The sequence below is a fragment of the Triticum aestivum genome, chromosome 5D (assembly GCF_018294505.1).
Source record: "Triticum aestivum cultivar Chinese Spring chromosome 5D, IWGSC CS RefSeq v2.1, whole genome shotgun sequence".
In the NCBI taxonomy this organism is placed as follows: domain Eukaryota; kingdom Viridiplantae; phylum Streptophyta; class Magnoliopsida; order Poales; family Poaceae; genus Triticum; species Triticum aestivum.
Window position 1 is genome coordinate 297,426,301 of NC_057808.1, and position 9,923 is coordinate 297,436,223.

The 9,923-nt window shown below is 46.1% G+C and overlaps 1 long non-coding RNA gene across 3 annotated transcripts; it reads left to right on the top strand.

Annotated features, from left to right (window-relative positions):
* The first annotated feature begins 5,552 nt into the window (after nt 1-5,552).
* On the top strand, nt 5,553-9,620 carry LOC123121304 (uncharacterized). 3 transcript variants are annotated; one of them, XR_006459658.1, is made up of 3 exons: nt 5,553-5,899; nt 6,446-8,939; nt 9,022-9,620. It is a non-coding gene; the product is annotated as an uncharacterized lncRNA (long non-coding RNA). The 3 variants fall into 3 exon arrangements; XR_006459656.1 differs by having other exon boundaries at nt 5,558-5,899; nt 6,458-8,939; XR_006459657.1 differs by having other exon boundaries at nt 5,560-5,899; nt 6,564-8,939; nt 9,022-9,618.
* The last annotated feature ends 303 nt before the right edge of the window (nt 9,621-9,923 follow it).

Genomic DNA, 9,923 nt, shown 5'->3' on the forward strand with positions numbered 1-9,923 from the left:
TATTTTCGGCACGGAGTGCTATATCCGGATCACTTGTGATGGTGATGATTCCGTTGGGCCCTGGCATTTTGAGCTTCATGTACCCATAGTGGGGTATTGCTTGGAAGTGTGTGAAAGCGTCTCGTCCCAACAAGGTGCGATATCCGCTGTTGAAAGGTGCCATGTGGAAGAGTAACTCTTCGGACATGTAGTCCTCTGGCGTGCCGAATACTACATCAAGTTTAATTTTTCCCGAGCATCGTGCTTCTCGTCTAGGGATGATGCCACGGAAAGTGGTGCCGCTTTGCTCAATGCGGCTTTTGTCCATCTGCATTTTTTGGAGCGTATCTTTGTAGATGAGGTTCAATCCGCCGCCGCCGTCCATGAGCACTTTGGTGAGCCGAAAGCCATCCACTATTGGGTTTAAGACCAAGGCGGCTAGTGCTCGGACTGATCTGGCCCTTGGCTTGTCATCGGCGGCGAAAGTTATCGCCATGTAGTTCGAAGGATTTATCGCGGCTACCTGGTTAACTTCGGCAAGGTTGTGTAATGCCCTTTTGCGCCGGTTGTTGGAAAAAAAGGTCTCGAAGATCGTAAAAACGTTGAGATCGGAGACCTCCACAGAGTGCCTCTCTGGGGTAATGTTGGTGAGGATGGCCTCGCCGCTTTTAGCTACCTGCCGGAGTACCCAACATGCCCGAAGGCTATGTGTTGATTCGGTATTCGGTGTCGTATGTATCTGACGGGGTTTGTCGAGCAGGTCGTCAAGGACAGTTCTACGTCCCATGAAGAGCTTGATTTTTTTTGTCCATGAGATGATGATCAGGTGCCCCGTAAGGGTGCAACCTTTTTGTTCGTCCGGTGGGCTGCTTGAAGGCAGGCGGGTCCCACCAAGCTGTCTGGGCCTTCTAGGCGCTTTCCATTGCGCAGTACTTCTGTATGATGTGTGCCAGATCTGCAAAGTGCAGTATGCGGCGGCGGTTGAGGGCGTTAAGGATTCCCTCGTCCATACAGTTGCGACAGAATACTGAAACCGCGTTGTCATCGCAGCAATCTTTGATCTTGTTTTTAACGAGGAATCTGGCCCAAAAGTGATGGACCATTTCCTCAGGTTGGTGCCATATATACATTAGGTCGCATAGGTCTGGAGGACCTGAATTACTTGGGGAATATTGCTTGTGGTGGGTGGGAGGGTGAAAATCCGAACCCTGATCCACTATTGTATTCGGAGTTTGAAGAATTTGCGAGGTCACTGACCCAGGATCCGGAGTGTCCTGGTGGCCTTTGGGCTCAACGCCCGGTTCTGTGTTCGGAGGACATGAGGTCTCTTCCCGAAGACGGGTATCCGGCCTGCACGACTCGGAAATCCAAACATAGCTCGTTCATAACTTAGGGGGAGAAGTATTCTCAGCTTATTCCTCCACGACCGCTACCAGATGGGTGATCGGCGGGGACCTGATTTCCCTCTTATCGGGTTTAAGCCCAATCCGATCGTAGTCTGTTGCAACTCCCAGGGCGGCGATGCGATCTAGCAGCTCGTTTAAGGATGAGACATCTGCCGGATCCATCCTTTCGGGGTGTTCAAAGCCGATGCGAAGACGATGTTTAGCGATCTCGAGGGCTGGCTTTGGCTTAATGGCCGTGCGGGCGCCTATGGTGAAACCGCCGAGCTGGAGGACCTGTCCCGGAGCTAGGGTCCCTCCAGAGGTAATGTTGTATTTAATGACGAGGTGAGCCATCGATCCCGCCGTCGACGACACAGTGAAACTCTCAATGAAAGCACCAATGTCGGTGTCAAACCCCCCCGATCTCGGGTAGGGGGTCCCGAACTGTGCGTCTGAAGATCGATGGTAACAGGAGACAAGGGGACACGATGTTTACCCAGGTTCGGGCCCTCTTAATGGAGGTAATACCCTACTTCCTACTTGATTGACTTTGATGAGTATAGGGGTTGCAAGAGTTGATCTACCTCGAGATCGTAATGGCTAAACCCTAGATGTCCAGCCTATATGATTTATGATAGCCTCTATGGACTAAACCTTTATATAGACACCGGAGGGGTCTAAGGTTATACAAAGTCGGTTTACAGAGGAAGGAAACTACACATCCGAACGTCAAGCTTGTCATCCACGCAAAGGAGAGTCCCATCCGGACACGGGGGAAGGCCTTCTATCTTGTATCTTCGCGGCCCATCAGTCCGGCCCATGCTACACAGCCCGGACGCCCAAGGACCCCATAATCCAGGACTCCCTCAAGGAGAGTTAATTCTGTTAACATGGTCATAATTTGAGGGTTGTGACAGACATAATATCAATATTTGGGATGATGCTTGGATTCCCAATTGCGTTAATAGAAGATTTATCATACCCATAGGCGGCAAATTCTATCTAGGGTTGAAAGTGCATCTAGAACCTAAATGTTTTTTTGGTGTTGATGGCGGTATGATTAGTGGGACCGATGTTGGTTGTCAAGTTTATCTCACGACATTGGTCTATTGGTGATATATCATGGAGATGCTTGACCCCCATTTTAAAAGGAAAAAGGCATCGGTTATCCGAAGACTAACTTATTGTTGTTGTATTTGAGTCATAAGAAAAATGCACTGTTAAGAGGGATTGAGATGATTTGGTAAGTTCGGGGATCATGCAAAAACATATACACTATCCATCCCCATGCCTAACTCAATGTGTTAAAACCATATCCAAAATAGATTGATGATGCCCCCTAGAGGTCTAGGGAAATCTCTTTGGATACCGTAGATCCCTGGCCCTTCGAGCCCACGGGCCCTCAGGGTCCCCCTCCCTTGAGTGGTTATCCCTCTGGATAGGTCAGCTCCCGAGGTCTCTGACCCCGGGTATCCCAGGTTGAGGAATTTCTCTTGGGTGGCCCCGGGTCCCTGAGGCTCTTTAGCCCGGGTCCTCTGGGTCCACTGGGAGGGCAATGATCAATTTGGGGTAGGTGTATAAATACACACTCTTCTTCCACCTCCAACCCTAATCATCCATTTGAGCTTCCTCCACCATTACCAAAACCTAAAAGCTCAATTGATCTTCATCCCTCCACTCATACTCCACCAAATTTTGAGAATTGAAACATAATCACCCGGTCTATGCTTCCACCAAACCAATTTGTGATCCACATATGTGTACATCACCAAAATTGTTACTCTGAGAGACTTGGGACTCCTAGGCGGTAGGAGCATATCCTAGAATATTCCTTGCATGTGGTGTGCTCCAGGATAGTTTGTAAAGGTTATGTGGCTGCCTTCAAGACCAACCTCGAGTGATTTGAGGCTCATTTGTTGGGGTGACTAAAAGGAGACTAGGGTAAGCCACTTAGTGGCGTTTGGGAGATTTGGCTCTCACACATCTCCAACAGAGATTAGCACTCCACCAAGAGCATGAACTGCGGGATACATCCACGTCTCCAATTTCTGTGGTCAATCCATTTCTACACCTTCACTTGTTTTGCTTGGTTGGGTAGGCCTTTGCTTATTAATGATGTAATTATTCTATCAACTTAAGAAAGTGGATTTTTTCTGTCAAAAAAGGGAAACGAAGTTATGCTAGCACATAGCCCCTAATACTCCTCGTCGTACATCATCTTCATCATGAGTCGAAGACGACAATCTTCATTTTCATCTTCCTCAAGTAGATCTAGAAAGTCTTCAAGTTCACTTACTTCTTCCATGGAGTGATAGGGGATGTATTCCCCATTCTTGTGGTTCTCATCGAAGCTCATCTTTGCCTTTTATTTATTTAGCATGATCCTTGTGTTAGCTCACATGGATGGCCTTGCACATGCCAAATAAGCCTTTGAGAGCACTCAAGATTTGTTTCCGCTCATCTTCCTAGTTATAAGCATGTGGGATGTCAACTTGATGAGATTGAAGCTTCTTCTTGGATGAAGTAGCGGTGTCCACAGTTGGTTCCATGGCGATCTGCAACAAGGTGTGCTTGATGGACGGTAAGCACTACCAATGGCGAGTGTGGTTGGTCCAATAAGGAAAGGTTGGGACTAATTACATTTGATTTGGTCTTCATTCTACACCTTATGGAAAAGATTGTGAAGACCATAGATGTCATGTGTGTCAAACTCCAACATAAAACTTTGGGTATTGTAAGTGCATTGGATTGTGTTTCTAACACAAAGGTGTTGCTTAGTAAATCGAGGGAAGATGGGTGGGAATGTTTTATAGAAGAGCTCAAATTCTTTTGTATTAGACATGAGATTCATGTCAAAGGTATGGATCAATAATATGCATCTTTTCCTATCTCCGTACGTTTATATACTAGACCATGATGCCGCGCGTTGTTGCGCCCGTCAATTTTGGCGATAGAACGGTAAGGTTCTAAAAATATATGAAATAGTTGAAATCTATAAAATGTATGGAGGTATATGGGGTGAAAGTTCAGTTTTCAAGATTTTTATTAGCAATTGAGATGGTGAATATTGGCAGGAATGGGAACCACAGCAAGCATTTCAATCGTGTCCCTATGATTTGTCTTTAGAAGAAAAAAGTTTTCATTACGGGAGCTTCAAAAATGAGCAGATAGAAGGGTTTAGAAGAATTGATACATTGATGTTACCAAAAGTCAATCCTAAAAAATTGTGTATTGGTACAGCAGCATAGAACTTATGGGTAGCTTGAATGCAAGACATAGCCAGATATTTATAAGCAAGCCAGAAGAAGCTGCGGTTGTACTAAAAGAGTGTACTTGAGTCTCTTCTCACATAGGTTCTGAAGCAATATCCACATGCATAGAAGGACTTCTCACTGAACAAGACAACGCCCGAAGCAATATCCACATGCATAGAAGGACTTCTTTTCAGCAGGCTTCGAGGGACATAGCCGTCGTAATTGCAAAATACAAGTACACAACGCCCTTTTTTTCTCAAAAGAGAACACAACGCCATTCTAGGCCGATTTTTCTCAAAAGAGAACACACCGCCATTCAGAGGCCAAAGATAGATCAACCGAGGCTACTGCAGGAAATCGACCTATCTCAAACTCCGACACTGAACACTGATTTTGCAGCAACATATCTTTTTGCAGTTCTCCTCCCGGCCAATCATCCATGTGATGGCCCTGTTAAACTGAACATAATTACAAACCCTCAAAAAGAGATCAAGGAACAAAATCGGATCCTCACAGATCGGACCTCGGAATCAAATCTTAGAAGGAGAACAGCGTGGCGGAGGAGCAGAGATTGAATACCTGTGGATTTTGGCTGGATGCCTGGTTGTGACGGGAGCGAGGCCATTACTGACTGAATACATCATAGCCCTGCCTCGCTTCGATTAACCAGCCATGCCTCGCTTCGCCCCACGTGGACCGATCTTGTTGAATGTTTTTCCTCTCCCGATCTGATCGATTGAATCGTATCGAAGGCCATCTGCTTGATGATGACCAGTCTCAAAGATGATCTTGAATCAAATGACCAAACCATGATGAACGCCACCTGTAGAAAATAGATTTCCTAAAATCTTAAAAGTGCACGCGCACTGTTTCGCGACACCGAGCGGCCGCGCTACGCGACAGCGGACAGCGACCTCACACGCTCGGTCCATCTCTCCACTAAAAGAAAAAAGGAAAATCTTATCCACTCCCGAGCAGCACGACCTTCTTCCTCCACTAACCACCGCCGCTGTGCACCCCGCCTCCTCCGGTCCTCCCTCGCGCGCCTCCTGACAACGCCAACTCGCCGTCGCGATTGCCCATCGCCACCCCAGCAGGCCTCGCGTCTTTCCCTCCAGGGCGCCACCATGAGCCGCCGCAGGAAGCAATCCCCAACCTCCGGCGCCGCTGCGACTCATCTTCTGCGATGGGCACACGCCGCTCCGCGGCTGCGCACAGCTGTGAATCCTCGCACTTAGCCGTGAGGGCTCCATCGCCTACTCAAGTGCCCATCACATGCAGGTAGTATTCCCCTTCCTTCTCTCCACTGATTTATCCCCCCCCCCTCCAAGCAACCTCTGATATCTCTCTCTCTCTCTCTCTCTCTCTCTCTCTCTCTCTCTCTCTCTCTCTCTCTCTCTCTTCGAGAGGATTCAGCCGTGAACTTGTTTGGATTTACAGGAATGAATATTGTTGGATCTAAATCTGGTTAATACTCTGTCATTTTCCTACTTCATAAATTTACTTTGGAAAGTTCATATATTTAGTAGTCTGGACACGGGAAATTTAATTGCAATGTTGATTCAACTTGGGTTTTCTATGGCAGCTGGAGTAGAAAATACAAATTTGTAGTGTAACAACTATAGTCTAATCTGCCGGATATTGATGGGAGCAATCAGATTTTTGATGTCTGTGCAGTTCATCTACATGTTATTGACAATTTTTATTCAGACATCTAATTCACCTCCACTTATGCTTGTCTAGTCTGCTACCTTACCCAAATAGTACTAGTACTGAAATATTAACAACATTTTCATTCTCACATATTGTTAACTCAACCTCTTCTAGGTATTTTTTCAGGAAATGCAGTCAAATTCATGTACAGATGCATCACTTTTGTGATCCTACTAGTCAATCTCCGGTATGATGCTTGGAACGTTGATGATTGGAGTGTTGATCTATACAGGAGTTTCGGCATCTTTCTCAAGGAGCTACGTCGACTAGGATGAGTGGTGGGTTTGTACGGCGGTTAGGATTATAGTGGTGGGTTTGAGTTGGATTTTCACGGTGAGCTGTTCAGATTTTGTCACTACTGGTATGGTTCATGATCCTTATTTGATCCATCTATTCTTGCCTAGACTGCAATTGTCTCGTTAAACATGATACTCTCTGTAGAGCTTCATTACATTATTGACCTCTTTTTCTCGTAAATGCAACCGTGTGGTTTCTTTGTTTTCTCATAAGTCGCATGCATATAAGTAACCAGTTGGCTAGTTTGTTGTAATAGTTGCACATGAACGCAAATGTAATTGGATGACACATATACATGTCTCAGTTGGCTAGCCAACTTATGAAGTTGCACAGTGAAGGCTAACCAGTTGCACAGTCGATGGTATTCTTCTGCAGCAGCCGCTGAGGTAACATAAAATTCCACCAGGGATACTTTTTACTCCACATACAGGCAACCAAGTGTATTAATTTTCATACATAGTTGCAGAAGGACTAATTAAGCATTGGCATGCTGAACTTTCTCAGTTGCTCAACGTTGCCATCTTCAAGTTTTTTAGAATTGTCCCAAGAGTATGTAATGATTTGGCATCCTCTGGCTTTCTAGTTGCAGAATAGTATCTAATTAGTTGGCAACCTCAGTAATTCTAGTTGCACAACAATATACAACTGGTTGACATCCTCATCTTCTCTAGTTGCACAAGAACTCAGATTAGTCCCATCTAAAAAAATTGAGGATTGCCCAACAGTATCTAACGACTTGGCACCCTCGGGTTTTCTAGTTGCAGAAGAGTATTTATTTAGTTGGCACCCTCAGCAATTCTAGTTGGACAACAGTATCCAAGTAGTTGACATCCTCAGCCTCTCTAGTTGCACAAGAATTCAGATTAATCCCATCTTAAAAATTTTGAGGGATTGCCCAACAGTATCTAATAACTTGGCACCCTCAGGTTTTCTAGTTGCAGAAGAGTATCTATTTAGTTGGCACCCTCTACAATTCTAGTTGGACAACATTATCCAAGTAGTTGACATCTTCAGCCTCTCTAGTTGCACAAGAATTCAGATTAATCCCATCTTAATGTTAGGATTAATCTTGATTATGTATTTGCATTGTATTTTCGTTTAGCATGTAGTCTAGTGTAGGTTGATGTTTGTCCCGTGAAGCTTCAGCTCAGCATGCAGAGGAGGCGAGATGTTGGGCTGCCGTGCGATACGGCGAGCACGGCGAGATGCCGATGGCAGCGTGAGGCTGCAGTGCTACGCGAGGCAGCATGGCCGTGTGATGCGGCAAGCGCGTGAGAGGCTGGAGCGTGACGGGCTGCATGAAGAGGTTGAACCGGGCGATCCGGCAAGTCATTATCAGCTGTATACATGCTAGTTTGGTTGGGTCTATGGCCGTTCATGAGGCTGCCTAAGTACTGGCTGTGCATGTAGTTCTGCATGTTGAGGGGGTTAGATGCATAGTCGTTAGGATCCTGCAGAGATGCCTGGAGTAGGATAAGGCCAGTTAGTGAGTGTGGTAGTGCATGCATGGATTAGTTTGTTAGTGGCCGAGCGTGGCGGCCTGTTAGTTCGTGCGTGACTTAGTGGCCCGGCCAGGTTGTGCGTGAGGGCCAACAGTCTATGTATATATATGTCACACTGAGCAATGAGAAAATAGAGGCCGTGAGGGCTCAAGAGAAAAGATGTAGCACTTGTGGTTGCCAAGAAAGAGTACCTCTCGGCAAAGTTAGTTGTTTTTCTTCCTTGTTATACATGCGTGTGTGTGTGCAGTTTCACCATGTGTGTGTGTGTTCTTGAGAGAAACCATAGAAGAGAAGAAGAGAGGAACCCAAAGAGAGTTGTGGGAGGCAGCTCGAGGTAGAAGAAAAGCGGCGCTGCCAGAGGCGGCGCCAACACTTAAAAAATCTGAGGATTGCCCAATAGTATCTAATGACTGGCACCCTCAGGCTTTCTAGTTGCAGAAGAGTATCTATTTAGTTGGCACCCTCTGCAATTCTAGTTGGACAACATTATCCAAGTAGTTGACATCCTCAACCTCTCTAGTTGCACAAAAATATCTCATTAGTTGGCATCATCAGCATTTCTAGTCGCACAAGAATATCTCATTAGTTATCATCACTAGTATTTCTAGTTGCAGAACAAACGGGATATCAAGTTGCCATCCTCAACTTTTTAATCTAGTTTTCCAGAGAACAAATATTTGTATGTAATGATAACTAATCACCTCTGCCTTTTTTTGCAAACCCCAAGATATTGTTCAAGGAAATGGGAGTAATGAAGCAGATAATGTTGAACGACAGTCACAAGCTGGCTACCTGATGGAGACTGCCTGGTACGCCTCTCTCCTCCCTCTTCTTTACCACTTCCGTTCTTGCGTTCATTGCTTTGCCATGATAGCTCTGTTTTGGATCCAGGCTAGGACCCTTTCTTTCGTTGAGAAGAAGAAGAAGGAGCCCTGTGGAGAAGGAAGTGTGGGCGAGGGGTGCGTGGAGGCTTCGGGAGTTAGTGGGCTATCATGTGATACCGATTGGCCTTTGTTTTCTGATTCTTCACGGATTTTAGGGGTCGGAACGAAGTTTTCTTTATGGGAACAGTGGGGACAAAAAGTTACCTTTTCCGTCCGGCCGCTCGCGAGCGCTAACAGGCCAACGGCCGCTAGCCAGACGCGTCCAATAGATTTTGGAGTGACATTAGCACCTTAAAACGGACCTACAACCGTAGCAAATTTTTGCTATAGAGTGATAATGCTAGTAGTATGGAGGGGAGCCGCTGAGGAGCAGAGGGGACGGCAGGTGGCCGCAACCAAGTGGAGAACCATGGCCACTGCGAAGCTTTTGCAGAAGGATGAAAGGGCAAAGAGCCGGGAGACGACGCATTTTATATGTAAACTACCAACCTGTAACTGAACTCCACTTTCAGCTGCCGTTTCCAAATTTCATTAATGGCACATAGGAACGGCGATGAACTCCAATCGCCGCCGATACCTCTTCCGACGCTAAACCTCCTGCAAACCACATCGCTACAGGGCTAAACGGGTGCATAGCAAGGAGTCGATCGAGACATATACAAGATACTCAAAGGCCAATAGGCCCAATTTAATAGCATACCGGAGCAGCGGCCAGCCCATGTAGCATTTTCTGTTGTGAAACGAAAGCCCAGGTGGGATTGGAAAGAGATTCAACGGCCAGAAATGCATAAAGCTCCAAATCCAATGGACGAAAACGCTGATGGCTGAGGAGGCTGGAACAGTGCGCGGTTATAATACAACTAAATATCACAATGTAGAGATTTAGTCACCTACTCACTTATAGACTTA